The sequence below is a fragment of the Hibiscus syriacus genome, unplaced genomic scaffold, assembly GCF_006381635.1.
Source record: "Hibiscus syriacus cultivar Baekdansim isolate YM2019G1 unplaced genomic scaffold, ASM638163v2 tig00110904_pilon, whole genome shotgun sequence".
Lineage (NCBI taxonomy): Eukaryota > Viridiplantae > Streptophyta > Magnoliopsida > Malvales > Malvaceae > Hibiscus > Hibiscus syriacus.
Window position 1 is genome coordinate 512,667 of NW_024062907.1, and position 20,748 is coordinate 533,414.

Consider the following 20,748-nt stretch of genomic DNA (forward strand, 5'->3'; position numbering starts at 1 on the left):
CAAAGGCGCTCATGAGGGCTGAGAACCAGTGAACATTTCCAGAAGAGATTCATAACGGCTACTTCATCATATCAATGAACACACCTTAATAAAGAACGCAAGAAGCCAACCTGAAACACATTACCTCCCCATATTAGCTTGAAACACATTACCTTCCTAAGTCAGCGTAAGCCTTATATCAGCATTAATCTTTACACTTTTCAAATGTATATAATGTTTTTAAATGATTAAAAGAAAATTTGACTTATTTGATATTCAATGAACTCTTGTTTTACAATTTGTTTTGATTGTGAGCCTGAAGAAAATGACAACATTTTAAAATTTATTCATCAATTTTTTCACATTTCTAAAATTAAAAGAAATGAGAAAAACATTTTCAAATAGGACAATTTCAAGTGAAAAAGGTGAAGCTCATTCTGCCTCAATGAAAAAAAATAACAAATGATGCCAGAGTAATAAAGACATTTCACATAGTCTGAGAGATCAGAAAGACTGGAGGATAGAATTTCTAACATTTCTTTGTGAAGTCGTCAGTAATCCATCAAGAAACAGATGATCGCCTTAGTCGAAAGGGGCACATATCTCAGTTAATGGCAAATGTTCAAGACATTTCTGTTAGAAGAACTGATCATTTCTTAATTGTCTATTTGATTGTGGCATCATGAAGAGAAGCCTTTAAAATATTCGATAACATTTCTGTTGATGGTATATGATTGCTGGTTAGCAACACCAGAGTGAGACCATTCGAGATTAAGATCTTGGCACAAAGAGAGCCATGAGTACCTAAATTGGCATTACCAAAACCAGATCTCGATGAGATAACAAGATTCAAATCAAATATACATGGTGAATGAGCCTCACCATTTGGAATGCCAAGGGCAGAATATGAGGACATAAAGCGTTTACCTTGAAATGTTTCGAATAGAACCATTGAATTAGAGCCAGAAAGAGGCATTAAGACCACATATTGAATGCAGGAGAGTACTTCTAAGATTGTAACGAAGAAACCAAAGATAAAGATAGAAAAGACATGATTGCACAAGATAATCAGATTACTCTTCGGAAGATGCAAGTTTAAGCTGACAAGTTGCCCTTGAGGAAGACTCCATACAAGAGAGATCAAGTGAAGGAGGATCGAGATCTCCACTTTGGAGCGAGAAAAAAAAGAATTAACATTTCTGCATACAAGAAAGTCATACATTACATTTAGATTCATTTAAGTACATCCACACAAATTCTTACAGATTTTCCAATAAAGAAAGAAAAGAAAAGTCAGAATTCAAGCCTCAAATTGAGGGAATTGCATTAAAAGTGGCAGAACCTCAATAATTGAGGGACCCAATACATAGAACAATCATCATTTTTGAAGTGGGGCATGTTACCTAGCTAATGTGTTTTTTAAGAAATTAAGTCTGATTTTCAAAAGTTTCTTGATGATTTTTAAATGAGTTTTTTATATAAAAAGAACCTAAGTCCATTTTTTGGAATTTTCTTGATTATTTAAGCTTTCAAAGAAATCAAGCCTGATTTTCAGGGGTTTCTTGATGTTTTCAAATGAATTTTTAAAGAAGCTAAGCCTAATTTTTAGGGGTTTCTTGATAATAATTGTAAATGAAAGTTTTTAAGAAACTAAGCTTGGTTTTCAAGGGTTTCTTGATGAGTAAGTCCTTCGGGCCATCAGTAAGTCTTTCGATCATGATGCTTAAGTCCTTCGGGAAATCCATAAGACCTTCGGGTAGGATGTTTTAACATTTCATTTGCTCGATTCACAACACTTCGAATCAGCTTAAGTCCTTCGGGCCATCCATAAGACCTTCGGGCAGGATGTTTTCAACATTTCCTATGCTCGATTCACAACACTTCGAATCAGTTTAAGTCCTTTGGGTCATCCATAAGACTTTAGGCTGGATGTTTTCAAATGAGTTTTTAGAAACTAAACTTGATTTTCAGGGGTTTCTTGATGATTATCTCCAAAGATTTTTTTAAGGAAACTAAGCCTAATTTTTAGGGGTTCCTTGATGACAAATAAAAAAAATATTTTTAGAAACTAAGCCTGATTTTCAGGGGTTTCTTGATGTTTTTTGAATTTTTGAAAGAAGCTAAGCCTAATTTTAGGGGTTTCTTGATAAATGTACATAAATCTTTTTGAAGAAGCTAAAATTATCAAAATAATTTTTTTTACTAAGGCAAGGTGCACCATTAACAAGTCAAGATTCGCAAGAATACACGCAGGTACGACAGATAAAGAAGACAATCAAACTAGGAAAAGAATGAAGACTGCTCTTGCAACAATTTCCAACACTACAAGAAAACCATCATTCATACATGAATGTACATCTTTGCATAATATATTTGATCATTTCATACACATGACAAATTTTGATTTCCCTCTCATGAGGGTATCTGTAAAGTCTATTTTGAAAAAACTATTTTGTCATTCTTAGGATCATTTTTCTAGATAATTATTTGAGTCTTTTTAGGATCGTTTTTCTGGGATGTCGCATGAGTCTTTCTTAAGATTTTCCCTAGAAGCATTTTCAATTATGCATTTCTTCCAACTTGACTTTTCTAGGTCACTTCAATAAGAATGAGCAGTGTCGTTTCCAAGATGGACCCAACAAAGGCAAAAAAACTCAACAATCTGCAACATTAAGGAATTCAAAGAGTTAACAAAGATTTCATTTCACAACTTCAGCAGAGAATCAATCTATGTTTTTCATCATTGAAAGAAATGAATCTTAGAAAAAATCGAAGACCTTTGAATCAATACCTTCGGGTACTTCAAACACTAAATCACTGACATATGATAATCTTTTGCAGGGTTTAAAACTTTTCAAAGGGAAGATGAACCAATCAACATTTCAAAAAGAGAGTTCATAATGAAAAGAACTCATCCGGTAAGAGAGAAGAAGTTCATAATGAGAAGAACTTCATAATAAGAAGAACTTGTTCAATCTTAGCTCGATTCATCACATATGGAGTTGAATCAACAACACCTCACTCGATGGATCAACATTTCTAGTTGAGAGTTCATAATGAGAAGAACTCATCCGACAAAGGGAGAATAAGTTCATAATGAGAAGACCTTGTTCGACCTATCACTTGATTCACTGCATTTTGAATCAGTGACGCCTCGCTTGAGGGAATGACATTTCAGATGGAGAGTTCATAATGAGAAGAACTCATCTGACAGAGGGAAAAAAAGTTCCTAATGAGAAGAGCTTGTTCGACCTATTGCTCAATTCACAATACTTCGAGTCAGCAACACCTTGCTTGAGGGATTAACATTTCCAATGGAGAGTTCATAATGAGAAGAACTCATCCGATAAAGGAGAAGAAGTTCATAATGAGAAGAACTTGTTCAACCTTAGCTTGTTTCCATTATAGAAGAAGGTGGACCAACATTTCAATGAAAGGGTTCATAATGAGAATAACCAATCCGATGAGCAAGAATAAGTTCATAATGAGAAGAACTTGTTCAACTTTGTTCGATATCATCACAGAAGAAGGTAGATCAGCATTTCCAGTGGAGAGTTCATAATGAGAAGAACTCATCCGATAAGGAAGAAGAAGTTCATAATAAGAAGAATTTGTTTAACCTTGGTGATTCCATCACAAAAGGAAGTAGATTGACATCCCCAGCGAAGAGTTCATAATGAGAAGAACTTGTCCGATCAGAAGAAATTGGAGTTCAAGGTTTTAGCAATTTAGCTAGATAAAAAATGGTGCTTACTATCTTTGCTCTAATCTTGTTCCACAACAATGAGCAAAGAGGGGCAGTTGTAAACACCATTTTTCCCCATTTCTATTTTATTTTATTATGTAAAAAAACAATATTAAAATGTAGTGGTTGGGGTTATTAATACCCCCAATCACCCTTGTAAAATCAGAAGGCTTTTCCCCGAAAAATATGGAATGAAAAGATATCTTCTTTGACTTTGTGCTTGCTCTCCATTTTGCTTTCTTTCTTCTTTGTTATTTTAACTTTTTCTTTTTTCCTTCATCATGATCTTTGCTTCAGAGTTCGAGTGTTCGACGTTGAGTAGACAAGAGTGGTGGCCGACGTTGGGGCTCGTTTTTGAGCCCTCTCGGCCACCGAATGGGAGGAGAAAGGGAAGAGAAAGAATGAGAGAGAGTGAGGTTAGGAGGGGGAAGTCTCGGCCTTTTAAGAGTTGGTCGGTTCTCTTTCGTTCATGGCCGAGGTCATCGGTGGTTTAGGGTGGTTTCCGTCCCAGTTTTCGGCTTGGGAGGGTCGTCGAGCGATGGTCGTATGAGTCGTTTGAAGCTTTAACAAGCTTCTATCAGTTCACGTAAACATGGGGGTTAATATTTTGTGTGTATGGAAAATGGGTAAATCACTCACCATGTCCCCAGATTCTATCTTCTTTTTGTTTTTGTGTTTCAGGGTCAAATCACAGTCCATATCCTCCAATTTAGCGTGTTTACGTTTTGGTCACCATCAGGGTAAAATCACCTTTAGCTCCCTGTATCTTTCCCTTGTTTTAGCGTTTTGGTCACCTAGTACCTCATTTTGCTATTTTTTATGAATTTGACATTATGGTTCATTTTTATTATAGTTTAGTCATTAATTGCTTGGTTATTTCCTTAAACTTGGCTACTATTTTTATTTATTTCATTTTAGCCCTGTATATTTATGATTTTATTACAATTCTGGTGCTCTTGTTATGATTTTTTTTTGTTTCATGCCTAGATGTTTGTTTATTTATATTTATGATCTCAAATTTACTTTACACTTATTTTTGTCACTATGTTATGAATGAATGCATATGTATATTGTTTTATGTTGTACCATTAAGTATGTTTTATGTATTACGCATTTATTTTATGTATATTATTATGTATTTATTTTACATATATTATTATATATATTACTTTATTATATATATTTATATAATACTACATGTATTGTATTGTATTGTGTATATGAATGTTATATTTTACATCTTAATACATTTATAATAAATATTATGTTCTATGTTAAATATCATGTTTGAAAATATATGTATAGATTTTATTAAGTAAAATAAAGTTAAAAATAACCTTAAAATTGTTTTTTTAGTCCATATGTGTATTTATATTTTTTTCTTCTTTAAATGCTTCAATGTACCATTTTTTATTTCGTCTAAAAGCCTCATTAGCATAACTCAACCGATTATATAATTGGTTTAAGGGTAATATTTATTTATTTTAAAATATTAAGGAGGGACAGTCTTAAAATAACTAGATGTCCTTTTCCGATATTGTAAAATAAATAAATATTCCACTAGAAAGACCTAAAAAATTGGTTGCATTAAAATTAATTAAGTTTGAAGGGAAAAGGAAATATTCACTTATTTAAACTTATCGAAACAGTTCTTCTAATTTTATTAGGGATTAAATTTTGATATTTTAAATAATTGAACATCTCTTATCTTTTATAATGATATAATTAGGATAAATTGGCTTATTTTCTTTCTTTGATAGAATAAAAATTATTTTAATCTTGAATTCTTGGGAGAAATTATTATATACTTTTTATTTAGTTGGAAAGAGAAATATTCGTCTTAAAGTATTTAAGGATTATTTTCTCTTCAATTTGAAATATTATAATGTTTTCTATTTCTCCTTAGATTTTCCATTAAATAAAAATTGTATAGTTGAATCTGGAATAATAGGATCATAACTTAAATTTATATTTGAATTCTTAGATTTCCACTATTAGAGAATTTATAATCGATGGGTACCAATTTGGGCATTTTGGGGGTGTTTATCCTTCCCTACACGTAATCGATCCCCGAACCCCTTTTTTATTAGAATGAATCTCTGGTTACACGTGGATCAGTATATCTTTTAAAATGATGTTTTTCTTAAAAACTCTTTTAAAAGAAATTTTTTAGGTATTCGACCTAATTAACTGAAAAGGTCGATGGCAACTCCAAAACATTTCAAAATCTTTTTAAAACATTTTCAAAAGAAAACCCCCCAAGCTGTACGAAGTTTCCCCCGCCTGGGCGAAAAATAGTATCAAATAGGGGCGAAATTGATAAAGCTTGTCCATTACAAGGGCAATTGTGACCCTTAAGCCTATTTAAAATAAATTAGTCATCTCTTCATTGGCTAAATAGAATAGAAAACATTTACAATTTGCACTCAGTTTTTGAAATTACTATAAGGTCATTGGCATGATATTCATGTGATTTTGAGTTGTGCAATTAAATATTGGGTAAACCACGTAGTTAGTGTAACACCCCTTTCTTGTATCCGGCCCCGAACACAAGTCAGAGATGTTACAGGCTTTTAAAACAATTTTGTATTTGAAAAATAGTAAAATTTTGTTTCTTTAAATAATTCTATCTAAGAATAAAATATTTAAAACGCCATTTACTACTAATATGTAATATAGCGTTTATATGCATCATATAGTAGTTTAAGTTTGCTGATAAATATATTACTACGAAGGATGATAACATGGCTAGGGAAAAAAGTCATTTAAGTGGGATAGAGAGACGGGGCCCAGATCCGAGACGGGGAGGCCAAGACGGACCTCCCGGTGTAATTTGGTGGCTATTGGCCACCGGCGACAGCGAGGCGGCGGCTGGCGAAGGTAACTGCCGACCACTCACCGATTTTCTAGAGAGAGGGGAGACCTCTCCCTCTTTCTCTAAAATCTATTTTAATTGAAAAAATGAAAAAATAAAATAAAAGGTTGATATTTATAGAAAACTTTAGGGAAAATTGCACTTTAAATCCCCTAAGTTTGGCGTGTTTTGTAAAAGGTCGCATACAGGGACTCTTTTTGTAGTTTACCCATTTCTGATACATTTTATGTATTTTTGGTTTAATTTTTGTTTAGTCCTTGTACTTTTAGGCGTGTTTTACATTTTAGTCCCGGAATCCTTATGTTTTATTTATTTTATTTTTAGCACTTTAGTTTTATTACTTTCACTTTAGTCATTAATATGTTATGTTTCATGTTTTATTTATTTTTGATTTTGACACTTTATTTTCTGTTATTTTATTTTAGTCACTGGGCTTGTTGGTGGTATATTTATTTTTTGTGCCTATAATTTTTAATGTTTATGTTTCAGTCTTATTTATTTACTCTAACTTGTATCATATTTTTAATCTAAGTAGTTTGTTTAGAAATCTTGCATGTTAGTTTCTTATTTCTTTGCATTGATATTATTGCTTCAACCTTATATATATATATATATATATATCATTTTGTTTTCTAAATATGTAAATGGGAAATTTTATTGTGAGGGAAATATACGAAGACATCTCCCGACTATAAGGGAAGGTGTCTTTTCGAGAATTTTTCGCATAAATGTTTGTTTTGTACTTGATAATTCTCTTTGTTCCACATTTATTTATTTTGATTATTTTTCAACTCTTTTCACTTCTATTTTATTTTATTTTATCTTTGCGAAAAATTGTGAAATAATGTTTTTTGTGAGGGGAATCTATGTGAAAGTCTCCTAACTGCAAAAGAAGAGCATTCCCGAAGATTGTTCACACAAAAGGTCATTTGTTATCCGAAAATCGAGACTTTTTGAATAAAATCAAATGAATAAAAGGATCTTAATTTAAATAAATTTTCGAGTTTGTAATTCCCAATATTTAAACAACATATAATCGTTTAGGTACCAAAATTTGGGCGTTGTGGGGGTGTTCACCCTTCCCCACACGTAACCGACTCCCGAATTCTTAAAAATTGATCTTTGGTAAAACGCATACTATTTTTTTTGTCGTTTAAGGTTACCAACCTACCTAACTTAAAGGTTGGTGGCGACTCCAAAATCAAATTGTTTTCCAAATTATATTTCATCGCCTTCCCCGAAATCTAATTTTTTAAGTTTACTGATGATTGTGCTTGATCAATCTAGAAGTTTAGGAGTCTTTTGTGTTCTCATTAGTTCTCAGGCGCTTATCTGTCGCCCTCTACCGTCGATCTCTATTGTCGTTCGTCGTCCGTCGATGCTAATCATCGTTGACTGCTTTCCGCCACCACGCTCCGACCACCGTTCACCGCCGTTTTTCTCAGGTAAGTTTGTCTCGTCTGTGATTCCAATTTTGAGCTTAGTTTTACGAGAAAATTCTTCAATCGGCACAGATCTACCGTTGAAGGTTACGACTCTTCATCTTCCTCGTCACGGTTTTTTTGGGTTTCTGCCACCTTCCGACCATAACCCATGATACATATGTTGTGAATAAACTAGTAAAGGCTTCATTGTTTTTTCTTGAAGTTTTCTGCATCCCCCGTTAAAGTTCCAAGAAGTTTTTGCTCTGCTTGTTCGACAACTCTTAAAAGTTGGAATCTGAACATGTTTTTAGGTCTCAGCTTTGAGTTGATTTGTGAAATATGGGCGATCGTTTCAACGGGGTTTGGTCTGGAACCAAAAACAGTGACGGGAGGAATGTCAACAGTGTCTAGAGGAAGGACAACAACTCGTGGGGGAAGGAGATTACATATCATCTAAAAAGGGGAGTAGGGTTGGGCGTAATACGCTCTTTGTTGAAAATATTCCTGAGAATCTTCACTGGAAAAAGCTTGGTTCTTTTTTTTTTTTGCATCCATGAAAAGGTGATTGATGCTTTCATCCTTTCTAAAAAATCTGTAAGGGGAGTTCGTTTGGCTTTATTAGATTTGCTACATTAGAAGAAGCCAAGAAAATAATTTTTAGGTTGGATGACTCTTTCATTTTTGGATACAAGATTGGTGTTTCGATGGCAAAATATAATCTCAAGCAAACCTTCTAGAGAAGAACTACTCATCATTTCAGCGGAAGGATAGGAAGTGGCTGACAAGAAAAGTGACATATCCTCGATAGAATGGGTGGTTGATGAAGATAAATTACGAGTTCTGGAAAATTGCCTTGTGTGTTAGTGTAGAAACTTTTTTTTCCATCTCGAACTTTGCTAGACAGATGCATGAAAAAGACCTTAATAGTTTTTCATTGATGAGAGCTATTGGAAATGTTATCTTATTGTGTTTTGAAAACTTGATGTTGTTGAACAGAATGAAGGTCGAGAATTCAGAGTCTCTACAATGTGGTTTGACAAGTTTGAATCATGGTAAAAAAAACTTGGTGGTGGAGAGTTGGCGTATTTGGTTGCTTTGCGAAGGGATTCCTTTTCATGCTTGGAGCTGATATACCTTTACAAACATAGCAGTAAAGTGGGGAAAAATTATTGCTATAGATGAAAATTCCCAATATCCTTCTTCCTTTGATCGGCAAAAATCCAAATTTTCACAAATACCATCTCTAGAATTGATGAGGTAGTAGGATTGAAGGTTGAAGGCCAATCGTTTAAAGTCTGGTTTGTGAGATTGATCCGAGTTTCAAGCCTATTCCTTGGGTTCCCGAAGAAGATGAAGACACTGTTGGCTCTGAAAATGGCAAATCCAAGAATTTCAAGTCGAGTATTGCTGCATTGACCCACTCTAATACTCAAATTGAAGCTCCTCCTCCTAGTCGAAGTTCCCTTGAGGCTACACCGGGTTTCTTTCCACTTGGATCGCTAGAAAATTTATCAAATCAGCTTGGGAAAGTTGTAGCTGGCGGTGGAACCACTGGTGGTGAGATTGGTTTAACTTTAAGGCCATGTTCAGTTTTAGATTCTTCCTTACATGGTGCCCTCGATCGATCAGATCAAAACGTTATGGAGTCTCATGCCCTGGAAGACGGTCTCAGTATGGGTCTATTGGTTTCTAATGGGGCAATATGTGATTCAATCCGGTTGCATGGAGAGGGTCTTGGGAAGGGCCCGAAGCTCGGGAAGAAAAAAGACCTCGCGAATCTAAAAAGAGCAAAGCAAAAGGCTGAGGTTGCTTAAGTGTCTTGGAGTAAGCTTGGGCTTTGGTTTGTTAGCGGTTTTTGAAGGAGTTTTAATTGATTGTATTGTGTTGCTTCTCCAAATATGTAGATGGTTCACCTCTTGGAGTCGGTTGTATTTTTTCACATTAATGGATTTGGGTGTTGCTTTCGGTTATTTTGGTTTTTAGTGATGTGAGGCTCGGGATAGGTGTGAGTTGGTATCGGATAGGGTTGTTTTTGTTTTATTTGGCTGTTTGAGGGGGGTTTCTTAGATGTTTTTTGGTTTCTCTTGATTTGGTGTCTGTATCTAGATTGGTGTGTTCTTTCCTGTAAGGTGTGCTGGTTTGATTATTTAATAAATCATAAGGTACTCTTTTCCTCCTTCCAATTTTCGTTGACATACGACTTAGTATGTTGATGATTATGAAGGGGGCTTTTAACGAGGTCTCCAATTCTTATAAAAAAAATAAATATAATACAACAAAGGTATATTTCAATCATTCCTACCAGAGCATCATAACATAACAAAATATATGCCAACTAGTAATATCAAAAGAACATCTAAAGATGTCATACTGTTACTGATGAGGCGACCCTTGATAGATGATATCAATTGCACTCCTCACTTCGAAACTATGCTATAACCTACGTGTGAAGGAATCACACATTAAGTATTCATTTAGTGAGGCATAATAAGATATCAAAATACGATTTATTTCATATAAAATATATAAATGCATAAAATTGACTTCATAAGTAAAGTTTCCGTCACATAACCTACGAAATATTATTTTCATATGCGTAGCAGACTTATTGATCGGTGTATTCAAGAATCCATTTACAACCCAATGTATGACATATTAGAATGCAAGGTACACAATTAACACGTAAGTGCTACAATGACGTATAGGTATTGTAGTATATAGCGACACTATACTAACAATTCCTGAGTGGTAATTCTTTATGAACACCATCTTTGCACACATAGTGCCATAGTATAATAAATGTACTACTACAATAATGCAATAAATAAAATCGATCGATAACCACCTTATTCTAGGTATTACAATTACACCTATGACTCTCAATGTACATACAATAGACTATTATATCCAAATCGCATATTAAACATATATTCCAAAACATCAATAGACGTTAAATAGTGTGAAGCACATCCATTTGTTTTAATGCTAGTTCATACCTTAAAATCATTCAATAAAAATCATTTTCATAAAACTTTCTGCCGAACGCCAATGTGTGCAACATTAGTTGGATATCTAGACTATATTGCAGTACTACTATGATCCAACCAGATAAAAAATGAAAACACACTTGTGGCCTGGGGGTTTATGTTGATTTTAACAGTAGGCGTTTGCAAAATTTGATTGGTAGAACTAGATTATTTCCTTCAGGCAGTTATACAATTAATGTAAATAATAAATATTAGAATTTCTCTAGGCATATTGATTTAGTTTAACTTTTGATACTTATTAAAACCATGTGATTCAGGTAGCTACTGATGTTGCTGCAAGGGGGTTGGATATTCCAGATGTAGAAGTAGTGATCAACAGAAGATTATGTACACCGGATAGGGAGGACCGGAAGAGCTGGTGGAAAGGGTGTTGCTCACACATTTTTCAGTCAGCAGAATAAGGTAATACTAAATACAAATCTATTTTACATTCTTAGATTGAACAAGTTGGTTCTGATAAAGGATATTGGTGAATGGAACATGGTCAATTTTGTTTCTTTCAAGTAGTGACAAGCTCATGGCAGGGACTTGCTGGAGAATTGGTAAATGATCTCAAAGAAGCGGGGCAGATTGTACCACCAGCACTGTTGAAATTTGGAACTCATGTGAAGAAATAGGTTTCTTTTTTACCCCTCTCTTGCATGCATCCTTGTGCACGTTCTCATTGAAATTTGTGGTTCATTGTCGGGGATGAACCTGCGTTGTATGTCAGAGTGGCAATTGACCCCCTCCAAAAAACAACTTTGGTTTAATTGTTTTTAGGTCTAATATTTTTGAAATCATTAAAATTAAGCCCTTGACCCTCCCAAAATTTGCTTGTTTAATTATATTTTAGGACCCGTTCAGGGGCAATTTTAATTATTTTTGAACTAAAATTATGTCTTGATCCCCATTTTTCTGGTTTAATTACTGTTGAAGACCAATTTTAAAATTAGTAAAACTAAACCTCAACTCCTTCAAGTTTTATGGTTTATTCAATTTTAAAGACCGTATTTGTTTCAAAGTCAATTTGTCCCGTCATTTCAATCCTGACTGTCCCTGTATTGTCTTGTGACTTTAGTATTAGAGAAGGGCAAAAACGTGTTGAACTTTGAACTAGTGTGCATGTTTTATCATCTTGTTACCCGTCTTAATACAGGAGTCCAAGCTATATGGGGCTCACTTCAAGGAGATAGCTGCTGATGCTCCAAAGGCTAAAAAAATAACATTTAACGACTCATAATGAAAACTGATACACATGGCCTGCAGTAATATATGTAGAATTGATTATAAAATCTGGTAGACTAATTTTTTATTCTATGATTTTCCACCATATTTATTTTCTTTTTAACCATTTTTGTTTAAGCAGAAATTGATCTGAATGTACGCGGAGGCGGACCCAGGAGCCTTCGTCAGGGGTTGCAAGAGCCCAGGGGTGACACTTTTGAGGGGTGACACTTGGATTAGGGGTGACACTTGTGGAGGGGTTGCTTGGGATACCCCGGGCACCATAGAGATCCACCCCTGGATGAGGGGTTGCCCGGGATATCCTGGACTCCATGGAGGTCCGCCCCTGAATGTACGTCGTTCTGTATGATGGAATGTAAAGTGTAAAACCTAGATTTTGCTTATTTTCATTGAATGGTCTTCTTGTTAAGAATCTCATACATAAAAAAAATAGGGAAACCTAATGTGCAAGAGATTATGTTGGAATTGATTTATATCTTTATATTCGTTTGCCAATGAATTGCAGTTTACATTATGGTTAACTTACTGTATTGAGATTGTCAGGAAACTCTTAAAGGAGAATACATGGTGGGCAATTGTTATAACATGGATCAAATCCAAGTAAATATAATATTATTTTTTTATTTTATTATTGAATATATAAATATACACACACGCATCACATTTCATATAAACTGTACGCACCGCAATCAAAACCGCAGATGAAGTTGAAAAAACTGGAACTCCAATGAATGGATTTCGAGTATCGAGTAAATGAAATAAAACAATTAAGGTTGATAGCTGCTTAGTGAACTCATTCACTAATGGTGTTGGGCAAATTCTAGGATTGGTTGGAGTCCTTCTGCCAAACTCCACTTGAATCGCATGGGCAGAAAGCGATTTGATGGCAGTTTACTTTCTCCAAATATTCCAGCTTTGGGAATTGTATTTGAAGCTCTTTCCAGTTCATCTTTATACCAGTCAAGTGCTTCAAACGCAAAGTCTTCACTTGCCATTTCTTGTCAATTTGACCTAGGCTACTCAGTCGACCACCTTTAATGTAGAGTCGCTCAAGGCCTTGCAGAATCTCGGGGATCAGCCATAGAGGTGGTTCTTTATCTGGGAAACATTGGAGTTCCAGTTTTTTCAACTTCTTCATCTGCGATTTTGATTGCGGTGCGTCCCTTGCCTGCTTCTTGGTATCTTTGATTGCACCTGCTCCCCATGCACTTGCCTGCTCCTTGGTATCTTTGATTGCACTTGCTCCCCATGCTATTTTCAGTTTCGAAAGAGACTCAAACTTGGAGAAAAGAGTAGCCGTTTCCTCATCATGTAGTGAGAGTTGGTTGTCGTTGACGTTGATGGTGAGTTTCACCAGGTTACGCAGCTCCTTCAAGTGGCGGAGAGCGCAGGGGCTATTCTTGCTGATCACGAAACCCTTGAGGACTTTGAGATTTGAAAGCTTGGACAACTCTTTGGGGATTTTTTCAAGCAAATAGCACTCGGATAGATCCAAGTGAGTGAGGGTCTCGAGTGAGCCAACGTCTTTGGGAAGTTCCTCCAGATTGTGACAAGCTCTGAGATCCAACATCTTCAAGTTGCAAAGCTTACCCAGAGTTTTTGGTGGGAACTTGTTGATTCCAGAGATTCCTTGAAGACTAAAAGACTTCAACTTGATCATATTCTTCAACCCCTTTAAAAATTCCGTCTTTTCTACTTCCACATGTCGCTGGGCTGTTCTCTCCCAAATTCCCAAATAAAGCACTCGTATGTTCTTCATCTTGGAAAACAACTCTCGGGCAGATCGGGGAACTGCTTACTCACATTGAACAACGTTTCTAGCTTTTCCAGATGTGCTACTCTCTCCTTCTCCAGTTTTACTCTGTTCTTCTCTTCCTCCTCCGCCTCCGCCTTCTGCTTCTGCTTCGCATTCGGATCAAACTCATTTGGAAGTGGAACATTCTTAGACAACCCAGAAGGTCCTTGGGATTTCACTTGCTGCTTTAACTTCTCATCCTCCTTCGAACCTTTCTCTGGAAGCGGAACTTTCTTAGACAACAAAGAAGGTCCTTGGGATTTGACCAGGCATATTTTCTTGCTTTTGAAGAAATTTTCGTCAGGGTATCCCTTGGGATCGAAATTGAAGAATTTAGCCTCCTTCGCAAGCCTGATGATGAGACAACGGATAATGGGATGCATTTTATAGCTTGTAACCTATGACAATATGCTTTTCTTGGTAGCAGGCTCAATGAATCCCATCTCAACAAATTTTGGGAGAATTTCATTAACCGAAGGCTTTTCGTCTGGCTTTGTCGATGACGGTGACAACAACCTTTCCCCTTCCCACCAACACCGTAGAAGCCTCTTCTTCACCACAGCATTCTCTGGGAAAATGGCGAAACATAACAAGCACAGTTTGTGCCTCTCATCAAGACCACTGTAATGCTCTTTAAACTCTTTCAGGAAAGTCTTGCTCTCAAATATTCCATCCGCTTCGTACGGATCAGGAAGCCCTCCTGTTCAAGGATTTGTAGACAGCAAATATAATTAATGTATACATCTTATAACTAAATACTAAACTCAGATTGTAGGATTAAATATGATTAAAATTCTAATATCTTATTTTTTAATTTATAAGCGATGTTAAGCAAGTGTATTTGGTCAGTTGGTCAAATTATTAATTTTAATTTTTTATATTTTCTTATGTCATGGGTTCTAGAATTTCTTTCCCCTCCCCATTAAGTAGGATTTAAATAAATTTAAAATTTATAAAAATAATTATAATACTTTAATCACATAAAAAGTGGCATAATTTTAAAATTTTCTCCTTACGTGTGACGGAGCCTCTTTGGTATATATTTTATTTCCAAATATTTTAACTCCTAACATTTTAATTTATATTAAAATAAAACTATTAATTAACTAATAGTTAACACTTGTCACTAAAGTTGTATGTCATTTGTATCAAAAGTATTGACGTGACACATATACATAAGTGATGATATAATATATGTCAATTATTTAAAGTGATATGTGACATATACCACTGTTCAAAATGATAACCTAACATATCACATCATCAAAATATTTATTTTTTATTTATAAGATTAATATTATTTGATTTTTATTAATTTAATTTCATAAAAAATAATTTATACATGAGAATTCTAATTTAATATTAATATTAATTTATTAAATAAACTAAACTATTATAAAATAATTTTCAATCAATAAAATATATCATGATTGGAACTAAATGTAATCGAAACATGGGTGGATATCTAGTACTTACATCTTTGCTGGAATTCGTGGTTTGCGAATAGCGTCCCTCAGAAATGGAGGAGGAAGCTTGATGCTGGCAACGGTATCTGGGCTTTGACTTTGGTGATGTTGCTCCTCAGCACGTTAAGATTGCGTGCAACCAGTTCATTTACTTCGCAAATCGGATGGAGATCTGTTAGAATGTCCTTAACATTGTCTTCAAGGGTTTTGAGAGGTTTGGAAAGATCAGATTCAAAATTTTCCAGTTTCTCAAATGCGCCGATCAAATACTTGAGCTCGTTGCAGGCTTTATCAAGCGGATTAGGCGCCGTGTCGGTGGTGGGCTTTGAATCGCCATCTTTGCTGGCTTTCTGGGGAGCAGCCACCTTGGAAAGATTTGAATGCATGGTCCTTAACCTTGCAACGATTTGCTCAACGGGTAGGGGTTGATGTTGCAACGGGATCTGGTCTTTAAATTTGATGATGTTGCTCCTTAGCACGATAACCAGATAGTCTACGTCGCCTTCTGCGTCGAGTTTCGTTAGGACATTCTTGACATTATTTTCTAGGGTTTGGACATGTTCGGAAAGATCGGTTTCGAATATTTCCAGATCCTCAAACGCGCTGATCATAGACTTGAGCTCCTTGCAGGGTTCATCGAGCAAATTAGGCGCGGCGGCGGTGGGTTTTGGATCGCCATCTTTTTCGTCTCGATGAGGAGTTAATGTAGAAGCCTTTGTGAGGTCATCCTTGGCGTTGGAAAGTTCTGAATGCGAGGTCCTTAACCTTTCAATGATTTGCTTGATTTGCTGGTCTTTGGGAGGATTAGGTGAAGACATGGCTGAAGAGAAAAATTTGTGAAATTATTGAATGATGAACTGGAACTGGAACAAACGCCTCTTCTCCATTTATAATACTTTCTCAAAACCCATGCATTTCGTTTCTATCAATTTTCCTACTTCTCCAAACCTTCACTCTAAGTAAGAAATATACTCTTTTCTTTATTCTTCACATCCCATTTTTTCTTTTTTTCACTTTTCTTTTCTTTTTATCCACTTGATTGAATTTTTAAAAATGAAATTTCGAGGTACAATTATTTATTAAAATTTTAAGGAATTGTTTAAATATTAAGAAAAAATTTAAAAATATTTTTTAAAAATAAAAGAATTTAAGTTTTTTTTCCTTTTTTTTATTGATTTGAATTTGAAAAACTAATTAATTAACAAAAACAAGTAGGTTGTAAATGCAACGAGACATATTATGTGCTACTCGAGTTTGGTTCAGTCAAAGCTTGTTTAATACTCTAATTGAATAGACTTGACTTGAGCTCGAACTTAACTCGAGTTTTTAATGAGTTGAAGGAGCTACTTGATACCCAAATCGAAAAATTCACATGCAAATTGAAAAAAAATAATATATTAAAATTTTTAATTTCTTAAATGAAATTATTAACAATATTAACATTTATGTGTTGTTTTTTTAAATACAATGCAAGGTTTTTATGTACTTAATTTTCATGTTTGAGTTTGAGTGTGATTTCGAGCTTGAATCAAACTCGAGTTTGAGATTCAATCAAGTTAAGCCTGAGAATGTTTTGAGTTTATTTTTTTGTGTTTAATTTTTTATTTCGAGTTCGAGTCAAGCTTGACAGTTTTAAGCTTGTGAACTTTCGAGTCGGACTTCAATTTTTTTATTTCGAATTCGAGTTGAGCTTAAAAATTTTAAGCTTGCGAGATTTCGAGTTGAGTCGAGCTCAACTTTAAACTTTTCGAGACGAGTTTAACTCAACTTTAAACTTTTCAAGTCAAGTTGAGCTTAATAATATTTAAACTTGATTCGACTCATTTACAACCCTAAAAATAGATAATTCAAAAAAAATACTTTACATATTTAAAATAATCATTCATCTTTTCAAAAATACTTTATAACAATAATATTAAACATCATCAAATAATTAAAGAGTACATATCAAAAATATTTTCCAAAAACAATGTTAAATGTAGCCTAATTTAAGTTTGAGTAGCTCTTATGCAGTCCAAAGTATATGTTCTTTTGCTTTTTATACTTTTACAAAAACTACAAGTTATTCTTATTCTAACTGGTTTAATAAAAAAATAAGTGCCTAAACTATGCTCAAAAAACATTTTAGTACCTAAAGAATTTTTAGCTAAAAGTAGGTGTCAAAAGTTTTCTACGTTGCCATCTTAGGTGCCCAGACGTTAATCGCCATTAAAAATATATTAAGTGACATGTGTCATGTTCCGGTAATTTTTAAAAAAAAATTAAAATAAAAATATTTTTTAAAAAAATCTTTAAAAACCCCAAAACTTTTAAAACTTTAATTTTAATCTCTTTGACACCGTCGATCTCCACCAAAGCCGTCAATCAGTCGAACACCTAACGAAGTGTGACAAGCCAACCACTCACGACCAAAACCCTCATACTTTTGCAACCGATCGAACACCCAAAAATAGTGTAAATGGAATATTTTATTTTAGGGTTTGTAGTTTTTTTTATTGAGGACTTTGATAAATTGAATGATTATTGTGGAAATTGTTGGAGGTAGAATTAAGTTTTTTTCTTTTATTTTTTGATTTATTTGTATTTGAAAAACTCATTAATTAAATAAAACAAGTAGGTTGTAAATGCAATGAGATATAATATTAGTTATTCGAGTTTGATTCAGTCAAAATTCGTTTAATACTCTAATTGAATAGACTCGACTTGAGCTCGACTTAAATTTTTTACGAGCAAATTAGGCGCTGCGGCGGTGGGTTTTGGATCGCCATCTTTTTCGTCTCGACGAAGAGTTAATCTAGTAGCCTTTGTGGGGTAATCCTTGACCTTGGAAAGTTCTGAATTCAAGGCTTTAACCTTTCAATGATTGCTTGCTTTGCTGGTCTTTGGGAGGATTAGGTGAGGACATGGCTGAAGAGAATTTTGTGAAATTATTGAATGATGAATTTGAATTTGAACTGGAACTGGAACAGGAACAAACGCCTCTTCTCCATTTAGAATATTTTCTCAAACCCATGGAATTCGTTTCCTTTACTTTATGTAATAAATATATTCTTTTCTTTATTCTTTTTTTTCATTTTGGACTTGTAATATTATATTCTTGTAGTATGAAATATTTTTCTTATTTTAAGATTTTAGAAATATTATATTAATGAAATATTTATATAAATATTATTAAATAATTATTTTTGTAATCACCATTTTTCAACCTACCCTTTTAATTATTATTATTATATTTATATTATAAATATTATTATTTAATAAACCAACAAATACATATTACAAGCCCAAAAAAAAATTGGGTCCCTTCACAAAATGAAACCCGAGTCCCTTTACAAAATAAATCCCAATTTAAACCCCAAATCAAAACTAAAACTCAAACCCAAAATACTTAAAAATAGACCTAAAAGAGCCCAAACCAAGCCAAACCCTAATCTAACCTTAACCTATTCCTAGGATAGTAATCCTAAACCCCCAATCAGTTGTCACTCTCTGCACCAAATAGTGGAGAGAGTAGAGAATTTTTTTCACCTTTTTTCTGTTTTGGTTTCAATTGAAAAAAAGAAAAAAAGTTGGTACATATAGAGTTAATTTGGAGGGAAATCACGTTGAGGTCCCTATACTTTTAGCTTGTTTTTACATTTCGGTCACATGTAGGGACCAAAATTGTTATTTTCCCTTTTCCTTGCGTGCCTTTTTTGGTAAATTCATTGTTTAGTCTCTCTAATTTTAGCGTGTTTTTATATTTTGGTCATATATAGGGACCAAAACTGTTATTTTCCATTTATTTGCAGCTTTGCAATTTTTGGGTTAATCATTGTTTAATCCCCTAATTTAAATGCGTCTTTATATTTGGGTCACTGATTGATATATTTTATTAAGTGCAACATAGTGTGATTGATTTATTTTACTTTAAATTTGTCATATTTACCTTAAATGGATATATTTCATGTTTATTTGTTTAGTCCATAGAGTCCATTCATTTTTTAGACCCTAAACTTTATAACTTTTAAAGTTAGTCCTTGAACTTTTTAATTAGATATTTATCTGATATGATTAATTAGGATTAATATTAGAGCTTCATCTTAGGCCTAATTTCATATTTAATCTTTAAGTTAGGAGAATTATTAATTGGTCTTTGCTTTTGCTCGATGTTCCAATTTAATTATTTGAATTGTAATATTGATTAAAATTAATTTAAGTTAATGTTAGAACCTCTACTTTAGAATAAATTTCAATTTAGTCCCTTTAATTTAGGAAATAATTTGAGTTAGCTCTCGCCTAAATGCTCAAAGGATCATCTCGATTGTTCGATTCAATAATTGATTAAAATCAAATGAAAAGTTCAAGGGTTTCTTGATGATTATTTCCAATGAATTTTAAAGAAACTAAGCCTGATTTTAGGGGTTTCTTGATGATTATTTCTAAAGAATTTTTAAAGAAGCTAAGCCTAATTTTTAGGGGTTTCTTGATGATAACTATAACCAAATGTTTTTAAGAAACTAAGCTTGATTTTCAAGGGTTTATTGATTAGTAAGTCCTTCGAGCCATCAGTAAGTCTTTCGAGCATGATGTTTAAATCCTTCGGGTCATCTATAAGTCTTTCAAGCAAGATGATAAGTCCTATGGGCCATCCATAAGACCTTCAGGCAAAATGTTTTCACTTGATTTTCGAAAAATGAGAAACCGATTTCCAAAGTTTCTCATTTAAATCTTTTCTGAAAACTAACTTTTTGAAAAGTAAGAAAATGATTTCCAAAGTTTCTTACTTAGTAAGTCCTTCGGGCCATGGGTAAGTCTTTTAAACATGATGTTTAAATCATTTGGGTCATCTATAAGTCTTTCGGGCCATCCATAAGACCTTCGGTCATGATGTTTTCACGTGAGTTTCGAAAAATTAGAAAGCGGTTTCAAAAGTTTCTCAGTTAAACCTTTTTTGAAAATTGATTTTTCTTGAAGACTAAGAAAACGATTTCCAAAGTTTCTTACTGATGAAGTCCTTCGGGCCATCAATAAGTCTTTCGAACAAGATAATAAGTCCTTCGGGCTATCCATAAGACCTTCGGGCAAGATGTTTTCACATAATTTTCGAAAAAGCAATTTCCAAAGTTTCTTATTTGAATCTTTCCTGAAAACTAATTTTTCTGAAAAGTTTTTCATTTGCGAGGCTGGAGTGAGCCAGATGAGAAGATC